The sequence below is a fragment of the Megalobrama amblycephala genome, linkage group LG3 (genome assembly GCF_018812025.1).
Source record: "Megalobrama amblycephala isolate DHTTF-2021 linkage group LG3, ASM1881202v1, whole genome shotgun sequence".
Classification (NCBI taxonomy): Eukaryota; Metazoa; Chordata; class Actinopteri; order Cypriniformes; family Xenocyprididae; genus Megalobrama; species Megalobrama amblycephala.
The window spans coordinates 15,472,014-15,488,585 of NC_063046.1; the positions used below are offsets into that span (position 1 = coordinate 15,472,014).

Here is a 16,572-nt window from a genome sequence, read left to right on the forward strand (position 1 = left end):
CCAAGTGCGGAATCACACACGCACTGCAGCTGGAATGGAAAATAAATAGAGAAAAAACAACAGTCAAGGGGTGCCGCAGAGCCGTTACTGGTCAGGGCTTCTTCGGGCTGGTGATGGTAAAACCCACGGCCGGCAGATGGAGAACCAGGCAGAGGGAACCAGAAGTCGGATGAGAAATCCAGAGATGACGTCTGTGACAGGGACTGGGACTAAGACAGTAGCACACACAATAATAGAGATCAGGAAAAAGTCTCCTTAAGGAAGCGGGGAGCAAACGCCAGCGAGAGAAAACAATAATCCGACACTGAAGCGCGGCTAGCAGCAGAGCAAAGAAGGGGAAGCAATCAGAGAAGAAGCGCAACAGGTGCGTGATCAATCAGTGCGAGCGCTGAGGAGAAAAGAGCCGCGACGACGATTGGCAGAGCGGCGAGTAAGTTCTCTATTACGACACAAAGCGACTCTGACTGTTCTCCAAGTACGCTGGCAGTGACGAACAAAAGCTTGGACCGAGGGCACCGACGCCTCTGACTCTTGGGAAGAGAAAAGAGGCGGTTGGCACCCCAGGCAAGACTGAAAAGGGGAGAACCCGGTGGCAGAAGTAGGAAGAGAGTTGTGTGCATATTCTACCCATGGCAATTGTTCACACCACGAAGCGGGATTACGGAAGGCCAGGGTATGGAGCATACGTCCTAAAATCTGATTGGTGCGCTCGGCCTGCCCATTAGTCTGGGGGTGAAAACCAGATGACAAACTGGCCGTGGCCCCAATCTGACGACAAAACTCCTTCCAGAACATAGATGCAAATTGGGGACCCCTATCAGAAACAATATCAGTAGGGAGACCATGCAAACGGAAAACGTGTTCGATCATCAATTGGGCCGTTTCCTTCGCGGAGGGTAATTTGGGTAGCGGAACAAAGTGAGCGGCCTTAGAAAATCGATCGACAATAGTCAAAATGACAGTATTCTCGGCCGAAGGAGGAAGGCCCGTCACAAAATCGATAGCAATGTGAGACCACGGTCTGGACGGAACAGAAAGAGGGCGGAGTAACCCCGCGGGAGGAGAGTTATTAGATTTGGTCTGGGCGCAAGTGGCACAAGCAGAGATAAATTTACGAACGTCTCGAGAGAGAGCGGGCCACCAGAACCACTGATTAATGGCCGTGAGCGTACCTCTAATCCCAGGGTGAATCATTAACTTAGACGAGTGGCCCCACCGTAGCACTGCGGGACGAACGGAGACAGGGACGAAGAGAATGTTGCGGGGGCAATTGGGAGGAATAGCAACATTAGTCAACGCTGATTTGACCCGTCTCTCTATTCCCCAGACCGCACCTCCAACAACGCAACCCTCAGGCACAATGGTCTCGGGAGTGGCGGCGCTGTCCAAGGTACCGAACTGGTGAGAGAGAGCGTCGGGCTTGATATTCTTCTCGCCGGGGCGGAAGGAAATGGAAAAATCAAATCGCCCAAAAAATAAAGCCCAACGAGCCTGACGCGCGTTAAGTCTCTTAGCCGTCCGAATGTACTCTAAATTCTTGTGGTCAGTCCAAACAACAAATGGAATAGAGGTACCCTCAAGCCAATGACGCCACTCCTCGAGGGCCAACCGAACCGCAAGGAGTTCACGATTACCTATATCATAATTACGTTCCGCAGGCGAAAGCCGACGGGAGAAATATGCACAAGGATGAACCCTCTCGTCCTGCGGTGAACGTTGCGAAAGAATGGCACCAACGGCCACATCAGAGGCATCCACCTCGACGATAAATTGTCGTTCGGGGTTAGGGGTGACTAAAATAGGAGCCGTGGAAAAAAGCCTCTTTAATCTGTCAAACGCAGACTGCGCGGGCTCAGACCAAACAAAGCGAGTCTTGGACGACGTAAGGGCTGTTAACGGAGCTGCTACTCGACTGAAATTGGAAATAAAGCGACGGTAAAAGTTAGTGAATCCGAGGAAACGCTGCAGCGCAACGTGAGAATCAGGAACGGGCCACTCAACCACCGCACGCACCTTGGCTGGGTCCATGCTAATGCCATCGGCCGACACCACCGAGCCAAGGAACGTTACCGAAGAAACATGAAAAGCACACTTCTCCGCCTTCACGAAGAGGCGGTTTTCCAGAAGGCGCTGTAATACACGACGAACGTGCTGGACATGCATCTGCAGGGAGGGCGAAAAAATCAAAATATCATCGAGGTAAACAAAGACGAAGACATTGAGCATGTCACGTAGGACATCATTGACTAGGGCTTGAAACACAGCCGGAGCGTTGACAAGGCCGAACGGTAAAACCCGATATTCAAAGTGTCCAAGAGGAGTATTAAATGCGGTCTTCCACTCATCTCCCTCTTTAATCCGAACCAAGTGGTAGGCGTTACGGAGATCGAGTTTAGTGAAGATCTTGGCCCCTTGCAAGATCTCAAACGCCGATGACATAAGGGGTAAAGGATAACGGTTCTTAACAGTTATGTCGTTAAGGCCTCGATAATCTATGCAAGGTCGAAGCGACCCGTCCTTTTTCTTGACAAAAAAAAACCCCGCACCGGCGGGCGAGGTAGAAGAAATGATAGTCCCGGCCGCGAGACTCTCAGTAGAGCTTAGATCGGGCCCAACAAATCAAGCCCGACCCTACCCGAGCCCGAGCACGTTGTGTCCGAGCCCGGCCCGGCCCGACACGTCCACTGTAATTATGAGCCCGAGCCCGATTTAAACCCGACCATTTTTAATATGTGGGCCGTTATAACCAGGGGCGGCGCCAGATTTTTTTTTTTTTTTAACGCAGGTGCTGCTGTGCTAGATCATTTAGGCTACAGGGGGGAGCTGCGCAGTTATATAAATTATATACATACTATTAATAAATGAGCAAAAATTGGCCACTCAATATTAAATATTAAATTATTTTAATTATCATAATTAAAGTTTTAATTTTATTAAATTGAACAAGCTCAACATTCAGCATTCAATCAAATATTCTTAAAGATTAATTATTATTAATAATGTTACTTCAACATATTGTTATTTCAACATAATATATGTGTGAGCAACAAGCAAGATGTGCATTTGTAAATTCGGTGACAGCGTGTGTTACCAGTTTCAAAAGGTGTGTGACCGCAGCGCGCCGGCGCCTCCATGTCATAATTACATTGTCTGCTATATTGCTTTTTATGTATTAAATCGAGGTAATTGGATGATGAAAAATGTATTAAAATTAAGATACAATTTATACTAAACGAAATTCACTTTAAAGAAAATCTTTCTTCAAAACAAAACTTAACAAACTTGAAACTAAATGTGCTTATTTAATGGCTAAAACATGCAGACTCTCTTTTTGTACAAATTGCAGCACATTCATTTAATTCTGAATTTTGCACATGTAAGTTGAAAAGCATTTGTTTGTGCATAGTAAACATATCTGTAACATTTATCAAGTTCATAATTGTGCGTGCATTTATTAATTATTATCTTAATGAATAGTACGACAAGGAAGAAGCATGTAAACTGCGTTGTTTGTTTATTAAAACTAGTTTAAAATGTTTCCATACCTCCGATTTTCCTCCAGACTTGCTCAAAGTTAATTCTCCTGTTTTAATTTTTTTCTTTGCTTCTTCAAGCTCCATGTTGTACTTAAGCCTCGTTTACACTGTTCGTATGGCTCCGACAAGGTTTTGTTCCGTCCTCTGAGCAGTGTCAACTCACACCAGAAGCATTTCAGAAGAGAAGCGGCTGGATTCGCGAGACCACTAGATTTGCCTGGCCAATATTGTTTTCGTTAAATTTTTCATGTTTTTAATGGCTAAATGGTTATATTTTGTCCGGTTTGATTGTGTTTATTGCTATGCCATACTTTATTTTGCTGTAGCCATACAGATGAAGTTAACACACTTAAAATTCCAGTTATGGACAACAAAAACAAAGAAATTTCAAGTTTTTCAACTTCGAATCTCTTGTCTTCAGTTTCTGTCATTGTAGTGATGTGAAATATCAGCAGGAGTTTACAGGATTATTTTGACTTTATTTTGTATTTGAGCTGCGCGTCAAAAATAGGCGAGGCGCCTATCTTTAGCGAAGCGGCGCAGTGAGCCCCTTCTGGGACGCTTCTCAAACGCACCGCGGCGCGGCTGGTGTAAACACGAGCATTGACTAGAGTAGCCGCGAATAAGCTCCGGTAGCCGCGTCGCAGCCGTAACGTGCCGCACACGCGTGCAGTGTAAACGAGGCTTTAAGCTACTGAATAGTACAGCACGCACAGATGCGTCGCGTGTGCGAGTGGACGAGACGCTGCGCATGACACGTGACGTGATTTATCAAGGGCCCGGCCCGACCCGGCCCGAGGACGGTGGCGGGAAATATCGGCCCGACCCGGCCCGCGGGCAGAGAATCTAAGCTCTAACTCTCAGTCAAATATTTCTCAAGAGCCTCGCGTTCGGGAGCGGAGAGCGAATATAAGCGCCCGCGAGGAGGGGTAGTACCGGGAAGGAGGTCGATGCTACAATCGTAAGGGCGGTGGGGAGGGAGAGAGGCGGCCCGGGAACGGCTGAACACAGCCCGCAAATCGAGATACTCCTCCGGCACTCCAGACAAATCAGCAGGTTCCTCCTGAAAGACAGAAACAGAAGAGAGAGAAGGAACAGCGGAAACAAGACAATGGGTATGACAAGACAGCTTCCATGACATGATACTTCCCTCTGCCCAGTCAATCTGCGGGTTATGTTGGACTAGCCAGGGGTGACCCAATACAACAGGGGTGATGGAGGAATGAAAAATAAAAAATGAAATTGTCTCTTGGTGATTTCCCGAGATGGTGAGACTCACTGGAGCGGTGGCGAGACGAGTACATGGTAGCTGACTTCCATCCAGAGCGAATAGAGGGGTAGGCTTATCAAGATGGTGAAGAGGAATGTTATGCTCCAAAGCCCATGCTTCGTCCATGAAATTTCCTTCACAGCCAGAATCGATAAAGGCTTGACACGAGACCCTGATTCCAGACCAGTGAAGTGTGACCGGGAAAATGGTGCGTGTTCTCTCCGAAGGGGATCTCGCAGCTGCGCCCGTCAGTACTCCCCGATCTACTGACGAGCGCATCCTTTTAACGGACAGACCGCTACCAGATGACCAGATCCTCCGCAGTACATGCACAGCCGATGCAGGATGCGGCGCTGACGCTCAGCAGGAGAGATCCGTATCCCGGAAACTTGCATAGGCTCGGGAATCTGAGCAGCCTCGAACGATACAGGAGTGAGAGCAGGTGGTGAAGGGGTCGGCCCTCAGACATGGCGTCGTAGCTCAGCTCGCCTCTCCAATCTGATGGCCAATTCCACCAACTGATCGAAATCAGTGGGGACTTCACGCGCATAAATCTCGTCTTTAACTTCTGAGCACAGCCCCTCCAGAAACCGAGCTGCCAGAGCAGGCTCGTTCCACTCACTGGTGGCAGAGAGAGTACGAAACTCTATGGAATAGTCGGAAACTGACCTTCTGCCCTGGCGAAGCACAGCTAGCTGACGAGACGCCTCGCGTCCACTGACCGAACGATCGAAGACCTTCGTCATCTCCTCCTTAAACTGGGCAAAGAACCGGCAGCACTCAGCCTCTGCCTCCCAGACCGCCGTGGCCCAGTCCCGCGCTCTTCCAGTCAGTAAGGAAATCACAAAGGCGACCCTGGCGCGGTCAGAAGCGTATGTGGCGGGCTGAAGAGAGAAGACAACCTCGCACTGAGTGAGAAAAGCCTTACATTCAGATGGCTCACCCGCGTATCTTGGGGGATTGTTCACTCTGGGCTCCGGAGCTGAGCTGGGAGACGGAGGATCGGACAGCTCGGAGCGGAGATACTGCAAACGGTGATTAAGATCAGCAACCTGGCCAGCGAGACTCTCTACCGCCTGTCTTGCAGCGGAGAGCTCCTCCTCATGTCTCCCTAGCATGACTCCCTGCATCTCCACCGCCGAACGAATCGGCCCTTCCCCCGCCGGGTCCATAGTTGGTCGGATTATTCTGTCACGGGAAATAGGACCCAGAGGCGAGAGAGTGGAATGAACACAGTTTTAATAGTCCTTCCGAGAAAATAACTCAGGCAGTCTGCCAAGTGCGGAATCACACACGCACTGCAGCTGGAATGGAAAATAAATAGAGAAAAAACAACAGTCAAGGGGTGCCGCAGAGCCGTTACTGGTCAGGGCTTCTTCGGGCTGGTGATGGTAAAACCCACGGCCGGCAGATGGAGAACCAGGCAGAGGGAACCAGAAGTCGGATGAGAAATCCAGAGATGACGTCTGTGACAGGGACTGGGACTAAGACAGTAGCACACACAATAATAGAGATCAGGAAAAAGTCTCCTTAAGGAAGCGGGGAGCAAACGCCAGCGAGAGAAAACAATAATCCGACACTGAAGCGCGGCTAGCAGCAGAGCAAAGAAGGGGAAGCAATCAGAGAAGAAGCGCAACAGGTGCGTGATCAATCAGTGCGAGCGCTGAGGAGAAAAGAGCTGCAGGTGAAAACTCCTAAGGAAACGATAGGAAGAAAGAGGAAAATTTAAGGAGCAATTAAACCTGATTCATGACAGAAACAGCTTCTGATGACCAGCGACCAAGTGTTTGGATCTGATGCTGAGAAAGGCCTTTTTTTCCTTGGCATCTTGGCAGGTGGGCTGGGTTCTTTGGATGCCTTTGATAAAAAGGGATGTTTGTGAATGGGCTATTTCAGAGGAGGGTGAGCTGAAAATATTTGTTTATGGAAAAATTGGATTCTGCGTAGGTAACCCTTAATAGAGCCAGCTTGGAGGTTCTTAAATGCTGTTTACATGAGATATAAATAAAGTAATGTTGAGAAGAGAAAAATCGGGAAAAGGCAGGCTGAAAGAATGGCTGGGACTGACGCCGCTTGCGGAGGCAGCCTCATGCTTGGGATGGCCCCTGAAAACTGGGGAGAAACAAGGAGGGTAGAAAAAGAGGAAGCTGGGGAGGAAAATAAGGTGTCTGGGCATGCGCCGCTAGCGGAAGCAGCCTCATGCTCTAGTCGGCCCTTGGAGCCTGGGGAGGAACAAGAGGGGTAGAAAAAGAGGGAAGCTGGGGAGGAAAATAAGGCATCTGCGCCTGCACCTCTAGCGGAGGCAACCTCATGCTAGGGTCCACAGTTGAACTGTAGAACAAGGACATAAAGTGAGTTTGAGACTGATGACTGGGCCTGCTCCGTTAGCGGAGGCATCCTCATGCTAGGGTCTGCAGGCCACAGACAATAGGTAGGGTGAGAGACGGCGAGATGAAATGGCTGAGACGGTTGAGCTTGCTCTACTAGTGGAGGCATCCTCACGCTAGAAGGGAAGGCATTCGCCGGGAGGGGTGGGCATTGTTGAATGGGGTGCGGTGCCGGGGAAAGCAGAGGGAGGAGGAGAGTAGGGAATCTGGGGCACGGCCCAGACTTGCTGCTGCCATGACCTGACGCTTGTCTTCTAATGCATGAATCGAAGACGTAAGAGAGATGTGAGATGAAAGAGCGGCCTTGCGGGATTATGCGCATCATGAAGTTTAAGTAGCCGAGCAAAGATAGCAGTTCCTTTTTAGAACAGTTTTGACTGTCTAGGAAGGTGGAAGCAAACAAAAATATCCTAATGATTCCTTATGCAGTGAGACCTGGAAGTTAGCTGTATTCAAGTTAAAGCCCAGAAATTCAATGGACGTGGCTGGACCCATGGTTTTAGCCAAGGCGATTGGAAACCTGAGCTCAGTGAAAACTGTGCTGAGAGATCGATTATTAAACTTGTAAATATTCTTACTTTCTCAGAAGAAGCCTAAAAACACTTTATAACCTGCATTCACCTCCAACACGTCGGTTTGATATTGGAATCGTTGTTTGATATTGAATGATCAAATGGCAAAGTACAGTCTGATTTAGATGATCATTTGTTCTTTGACTGTTGCTGATTTGAGTCACATGCACCTTCCTTTAGTCAAGACTCACTTATGTAAAAAGACAAAGAGCTTTGCAAAATAAAAATGTGTTCAGTCAAGTAGGTTGTATATTTTTACATTTGAATGTATTACTATATGTTATATGTTGAATTCACATTTATAAAAAAGACGCTGAAGACCGTGACGTCATATTGCGAAAATGTTCAAAGTAGTGAGACCGCGCCTTAAGATGAACGGTAAGAATTATTTAAATTCATCAGTAATTGTCCTGCCAGTCTGTGCTGCTTCTCTTTACCAATAGAGAAGCTGTGGGTTGAAGTAAATTCAAAATGGAAATACATATATACTATAATTTTAAGTTTCTAAGCGATTTTGTTGATAAATTGCAGGAGAGCGATGACAATAAGTTCAGATTTTCATAATGATTCTGTCCGCGACTGTGCATGCGATCTGAACGTGATATATGAGCTAAGTTACCGTAGGATCAGCGGCGGTGTTAGGCAGAGAATAATTGCTTCTAAGGCCAGAGGATTGTGGCACAGATTCTTCATCGGACACGAAGATAATTCTAATAATAAAAATAATTTGTTACATTTATATAGCGCTTTTCTGGGTACTCAAAGCGCTTTACATATAGTAGGGGGAATCTCCTCAACCACCACCAATGTGCAGCATCCACCTGGATGATGCGATGGCAGCCATATTGCGCCAGAACGCCCACCACACACCAGCTTATTAAGAGAAGAGATCGATTCTTCTTCTTCTTCTTCTTCTTCTTCTTCTTCTTCTTCTTCTTCTTCTTCTTTTTTAACGGCAGTTGGCATCCAGCTTATTGGTGCATTACCGCCACCTTCTGTTCCGGAGTGTGGACCAGTCAGTAAGTTCACAAAATATATCTACAATAACTCAGGGATAGAAAGGAGAAGGAGGGGGGAGAGGGAAAAAAAACTTCCTTACCATTATATCCTATAATAAAGCCCAGTATCAATTAAAAAACCTAACAACTCTCATCTGTGCTCTTTCATACTTAGTAACATTCATACTTAGTATTGTTTTTAAAGTGAGATTCTGCACCCCTAATTCTTTCAGTTTATTATCCATTATCGCCCTCTCCCTCTGATATTTCCTACAATGTAGAATTTCATGCTCCACCGATTCCTCTTCCTGACACTCCTCACACATACCTGTCTGATGTTTCCCTACCATTTTTAATGTTTTATTTAAAGAACAATGTCCCAGCCTTAGTCTTGTTAGTACAGTTTCCTCTTTTCTGTCTCCAATTCCTACCTTATTTACTTTAATACTCTTTTGGATATGGTATAGATGTCTCCCTTTTCCCTCACTATCCCACATTTTTTTCCCACTTTTGGTTAATTTTTTCACAGATTATGCATTTCACTTCCACTTTACTGATTCTTATTTGCATATCTACATTTTCTTTCTTTGAAGAGATCGGACATGTTGGGAACTTAGGATGCTGAAAAACTGTCAAGGAATATGGGTGAGTCGACTGTTTTTATATAGGCCTTCACTAATGCTGACTGGGTAGATATGTTTATTACTGATTGTTGACAGCTGGCTGAAATTCCATGATAATTATTTGAACATTGCTCCTCCCGAATTTTGTTAATAAAACATCATTAAAGCTGTTCGCAACTTTTTTGGTTAAAAATTATCCAAAATCAAGTACATAACCAGCCAGTGTTCAAAACTATCTCATTATCTTGTCTCGATTCACAACAGTTAGCTTGTAATAATGTTTTATAATAAGAGCGACATGGTGGATTTCCGCGGGAAATTTGAGCGTGCAGCAGTTCGTCTGTGCGTCTTTACGTCACGTCCGTAAAAAGAAAGAGTCCCGTCGAGAGGCTAGTCGGTTTTATCACGTGAGGATGCTGCTGGTAGCGGATCATTTATAGCCTTTTCTCACAGCAGCTGAAATAATTAAACTTATCATTTTGATGGTGGATTGTAATCCAGAAAGGTCCAAATGACAATCATCAGTGACAACTGGAGATTCACCCGTAGTCAAAAAGCAAAAGACTTCGGACTGTGAAGTGGATACAGAAATTGAAATCTACAGGTAATGCTAATATACACTAAATACACATAGTCACGCAATGCTGATGTTTTTAACAATAACAATTTGAGAACAATATAACAGTAATAATAATTTGCACGGTTTGGCGTGATCCGAGCTAAGCGATCGTTAGATTTAATCATCATTGGCAGTGTGGTTTATTGTAGGCCTGATGCTTTTTTCCTCAGTTGGTCAGAACAAAAGTGGCAGAAATGTTACTTACTTGTTCAGCTGATATATTCCAGTGAAAATTCTTATATTGGTCATACTTTCAAGACGAAGAATCTGTGATTCTGAAATACAGTATCCACACCGGTGCGGTGACTGACAGCAAGCATTTGATTCATCCGCGCTGACGAGCTGTGCTGAAGCACAACGCACATACAGATAACTGTTCCGCATATGACTGCAATTGCAGGTTTCAAACAGAGATGGCGACAAAGAGGAAAAATCGCGGACTGCAGCTTTAAGTGATTGCGACAGCCCGGTATATTTATTGTAACAAAGTTCAAGTTCAGGAAAGGAGGAGGTGGGAACTAGTGAACACATAAATTTAATTATAATATATATATATATATATATATATATATATATATATATATATATATATATATATATATATGTAACAGAGTTTAATTAATATTAGTTAAATTCAGCATAAATTGGGAAAACTCGCCATTGGTTGTTGCTTTCGTGGACATGATATTGCGGGGCAGAGCCATTTTAGGGCTGCGTTCTTCTCTCTGTGTATTTCATTTCTACAAAATATGTAAAATATTGGTCACTTGAGTTTATAGTTTTTCTGTATTTATGTGAATTGATGAGAAATGAGAACAGAGAAAGTTTTTTATATTTTATTTTTATTCACACGATCATTTTGTAAAAATATGAAATCAGCAGAGTCACACATCTCGTCCTGCTGTTAAGACTTCTCATGCAACATCAATGCACTATTTGCTAATCAGCCTTTTCGTGCTGTTTGTCCCAGGCCCACTAAAACAACTTTGAGTGGCCATCATCCGCCTGATCTCAGCGTGAATTTCTCCAACAAAAACAAAAGTAAAGTGGCAGCCCCTCATGGATGACTGATGCATAAACTTAAACAAAACAACAACATAAAGTTCAGGCCTGGGGGGTATTCCAGAAAGCAAGGTTAACTTACCGTCACATATACCCTGAACTCAAGGTTGACTAACTCAAGGTTGATTAACCCAAACCTTGCTTACTGCAGGTATGCTGGTTCCAAAAATGCACAATTTTTTTTTTCTTTCCCTTGTGACCATTGTGCGCTCCTACACCCATATATTAAGCAAATGCTGACAATTAAGAATTTTAGTACTGATTGATCATCGAACTTATTAAAATAATGTTAGAATGAAATAAAAATGTCATCAACGAAAAATCATAAGATTTGACAACATGTCATGTTGGACTAATTTAAACACTTTCTATGTCATGACGTAATTATAATACTTCATCATAATGCATTTATTATGCATGGCGCACGCAGGTAAAATAGTTTTGCCATTTATGTGCTCTGAAAGTATCATTTTGAGTGAAAAAAGAAAATTATCAGGGGCACAAGGCAGGAAGCGAAGCAAAGAAGAAAAAAGGAGCAATATAGAGGTAAGAATCACAAGTTAATCACTATATTAGCCTGGTGTTTATGCAGTATTTTGAAATAGCCTTTTTAAAACGTCTTAACTGGCAACACTGACACTGTGGAACATTTTTTTTTGCTCGAGTTAACTGCTCATTTAATTTTACTTCATTTTCTTTAAAATAAATGTAAGCTTCTGTAATGTTGTTTTAATTTCTGTTACATTACTGCTTACTTTTAATTAAACAAAAAAGTGCACTAAATGTCTTTTGAAAAAGACCATGACTAGAACTATAATCTAGCATTCATGAATTAAAATAATTTAAGTTTAAGTATGCCATTTTTTCACTCTATGCACAAAATGGAAATGAAATGGGTATGCTAATTGGATTAACTAGCTAGCTTGCTGGCTAACATCTACAAATGTTTTTACATTATGTAGCCTTTATTTTGTTGCCTTCAGGTGTGTTCAGTTTTGAAACTGTTCTGTAATTCTCAAAATATAATTGTTTTTTGCACTTTTTTGTTGATTTGCACTTTAATTTCTAATTCTAATTTTTTGTTATTCAGGTGACTGTAAGTCAAATTTGGTTTATTATTACAATTTATTTACTACTTATTTATGTTAATACTTATCAGTATGTTATGTTATATTATAGTAAAGTGGCTGTAAAATGTTAAACGGACCAATCCATTCATCATTTTTGTTGTTTGTCTCTTGTGAGTTGCTATTTGTACTTTCGTTAGCCCACACAGATGGAGATTTGACATCCGAAGATTTTAGATCCAGTTGCTGTCTTCCACTGGAGTTTTACATTTTAAAAAGCATTCCAGGTGATTTTGGTTAATTAAGATTTGATGCATGAACTTTGTACTTTGATTGGATATAATACGTGTCAATTATGATGAGATTTGCCAGCATTATGGAAGTTGCCATATGTTATTTACTTTAATCACTGTCATTAGTTATTCTTCACAAGCTATCACAAGAAAAGGAAATAGAAATGAGGCCTGACTTTGTTGAAATTTTCCTGAGACTGTCCTGCCCAAATGACCAGTCACACCTATAGTAAATATGGATGTTAAATTGTCATTCTCTAGCTGTGAACATACACATAATGTCTTTAAAAGACCTCTCTCATGTTCACCAAGGCTCCAGTGTTCAATATACACACATACAAGTACATATTTAGATTGATTGATGATTGTTTAATGAATAGAAAGTCCAAAATTACAGCATTTATTTGAAATGGAAATCATTGTAACATTATAAATGTATATACTGTCAACTTTTTGCTAAATAAAAAGTCAAAAATTTCTGTGCTAATGTTAACTAATTAAACCTTATTGTAAAGTGTAACCAAAATTTATTTAAAAAATATTACTGACCACAAAAGTTTGAACAGTAGTATAGAATTGATATCTGTATTTACTGAGTGTGAACACTGTAAAAAGTGGTAACCCTTTGACTTAAATTAATTTTAAATAAATTTCAGTCATGACACCTCTGGATTAAATTCAACCAGCATTTATTCGCATGGTACATGAAGTATACATTGCTTGATTTTGGCAGACGAGATCTGCTACGCTGCTGCTGCTGAGCAAATACAATAATTTGTTCAACTTAGTCAAAAATAACAAACAAAGGAAAGGCTGTGCAAGAATGGTAGGACCCCCGTAGCAGATCTCTACAGGTGGCGCTGGGGAAGAGTGATAACAGAACTTTCACATTGCGCAGAGTGTCGATTGCAGTCTAGGGTATGATATATATGGTTGCGTGGATTTGGAAAAAACTTCTGATTGGCTGGCACCACAGAATAGAAAGAACCAATCAGGGTTCAGTTAGTTTCATGCCTGAACTCTGTATTAATTTAGATGATACCACATGAAGCACATTTTTAGGTTAACATTTTTACAGTGAAAGTAGCTACTGCCTGACCTTTAGAAATAGAGATTTTAATCCGCCCTCTGATCCTATATACAGTATCTCACAGAATTGAGTACCCCTCACATTTTTGTAAATATTTTATTTTATCTTTTCATATGAAAACACTGAAGAAATGCCACTTTGCTAGTAGTGTGTGTACAGCTTGTATAACAGTGTAAATTTGCTGTCCCCCTCAAAATAACTCAACACACAGCCATTAATGTCTAAGCTACTGGCCACAAAAGTGAGTAAACCCCTAAGTGAAAATGTCCAAATTGGGCCCAAAGTGTCAATATTTTGTGTGGCCACCATTATTTTCCAGCACTGCCTTAACCCTCTTGGGCATGGAGTTCACCAGAGCTTCACAGGTTGCCAGTGGAGTTCTCTTCCACTCCTCCATGACGACATCACGGAGATGGTGGATGTTAGAGACCTTGCGCTCCTCCACCTTCCATTTGAGGATGCCCCACAGATGCTCAATAGGGTTTAGGTACCCTCAGCTTCTTTAGCAAGGCAGTGGTCATCTTGGAGGTGTGTCTGGGGTCATTATCATGTTGGAATGCTGCCCTGTGGCCCAGTCTCTGAAGGGAGATCATGCTCTGCTTCAGTATGCCACAGACATGTTGGCATTCATGGTTCCCTCAATGAACTGTAGCTCATGCAGCCCCAGACCATGACACTCCCACCACCATGCTTGACCGTAGGCAAGAGTGAGAGCGATAACACCAAATTTAACGCATCATCTCCCTGTTCACACCTGAGACCTTGTAACACTAACGAGTCACATGACACTGGGAAGAGAAAATGGCTAATTGGGCCCAATTTGGACATTTTTACTTAGGGGTGTACTCACTTTTGTGGCCAGCGGTTTAGACATTAATGGCTGTTTGTTGAGTTATTTTGAGGGAACAGCAAATTTACACTGTTATACAAGCTGTACACTCACTAATTTACATTGTAGCAAAGTGTCATTTCTTCAGTGTTGTCACATGAAAAGATATCAAATATTTACAAAAATGTGAGGGGTGTACTCACTTCTGTAAGATACTGTATTTACCTTATTTTACAAACTGTTCTACCAGTCTCTCTATACCTTTGTTTTCTAGCTCATTCTCTCTGTTTGTGGTTTTAAAATGAAGAGGTGATTGTCATGCACAATTAATGTAGCATAACCCTTAGTCTAATGTGTTATGCTGTAAAAATCACCTGTACCCTCTGATTATTCATTCCCAAAGTAATTACACTAGATCCCCATGTGTCCTTTCTCTGCCATTCATGTTCTGTCTGATATCGCCTTTTCATTTTGAAGTCTCTGTCCTTCAACTCCTTGAGCATCTGCGAGTTGTGTGAAAGTCAAGGGCGGCTGTAAAAGTGTTGACAGCAGTGTTTGAGGGCTCAGGACCACCAGACCAGCAGGGTGGCAAGGAAGAGTCTGTGTATATGTTAGTGTGTGTTTGAGAGAAGTGCTGGTGATGGAGATGACCTCTGGTAGGCCGAAGTGTGCTGTGAGGAGAATGGGATCTCCGCACTGCTACCCAGGTTGGAATTTTTGCTTGAGAAGTGTTTAACTTTCTCAAATCCCAATTGCACTCAGCAGGAGGGGGTCTCCTTTTTGCCTACAGCTCTGCTCTTTAGGTTGCCCTTGTGTCTGGATCTTAAATGTGTGTGTATGTTGGGGGTTGAAGCACCAGAGGATTGATTGGATAATGGCTCTGCTGTCAGAAAGGTGAAAGTGAGCTAGGAGATGAAGAGACTGAAAACACAGCTTTAATGATGAGATACACTCTGTAAGAGATATGTTAGTACCGGTCAAAAGTTTGGAAACATTAACTGCACATTAACATCGCAGAACTTCCTGGATTATAATGCATTATGATTGTCCCAAAGTCTTGTTAATGTGCATAAAGACTTCATCCAAGTCTTTAAGATTGTAGATTTTAATATTAGAATTGGTAAATGTTAGATGCAATATATATTATATATTCATTTAGGCTTAATTTATGATTCTGGATAATCTGGATTTGAAAAATAAAATACAGATCACGGTTCTCTGATGATTCTGAAAACAAAACAGCAGGCAACTAAACAAAATAACATGTAATTTACTTGAGGTTATAACAAACTGTTCTATTTAATGTTACAAATGGGTCTATTAAAAATATTTATTTTAAATGCATTCATTATGTAGATAATTGTTTGAAATTAATAAATTAAGACTTATTTTGTCCTGAGTTTTTGAATGAATCTCTATCAAATAAATGTTAACATTTACTGGTCGCCACCTACTGGCATAACAATGTAATACAATCTTTATTTGAAGATTCAAAGGTCATTTACTCATTTTGATCACTGCCGCAACATCAGTGTTTATATCTGGTCAGGGTATGCAAAAAATTGGCAGATGTGCTTCATCGTTGCTTGGTGAATTTTTTTTTATTTTTATTTTTTTTTTATTTTTGTAATTGTTGTTTAGTGATGGTTGTGTTGAAGTAAGCCAGAAATGCGCAGGTGCTGCTCAATTCGGCTATGACTCATGAGTTGAGTATATGTCCTAAATCTGTGCAGATTACATAACCTTCGCCAGCAAACTGAGTGAACATAATGGCAAAATGGTAATGTTAGTAGCGTTCGATTCGGTGGAAATAACGTTAACAATGTTAAATCAAAACAAGTCAGCCATGTCAGGCTAATTAACAGCCCCAAGCTTTACATATCGATACTTATGGCAATAAAATTAAGGTTCCCGGTTCCTCATCTCCATATCTATGATTTCTCCAGCACCTGCAAAGACGGTAAACGCCAGTTAACTCTCCATCCATCTATACTCTGAACTGCAATAACTTTGATTTTCTTACCTGCATTACTCCATTTTGCTCATCACTGCAATAAAACTGAACTGTTGACATCTCTGTCTATCTGTCTATTTATTTACCCTCATGCCGTTCTACCCCCATAAAACCGTAAAGCCTCTATTATGTATATCTATTAAGAACTGAATGTAAAATGTACGACGATGGGCGTTCAGGCGTTGACATATATACGCCAGTTTGGAGTCTGG

At 42.4% G+C, this 16,572-nt stretch overlaps 1 long non-coding RNA gene across 1 annotated transcript; it reads right to left on the reverse strand.

Annotated features, from left to right (window-relative positions):
* Nucleotides 1-15,928: 15,928 nt before the first annotated feature.
* On the reverse strand, nt 15,929-16,572 carry LOC125264114. Its single transcript, XR_007183984.1, has 2 exons — nt 16,370-16,572; nt 15,929-16,295 (listed from the first exon to the last, which is right to left on the reverse strand). It is a non-coding gene; the product is annotated as an uncharacterized LOC125264114 (long non-coding RNA).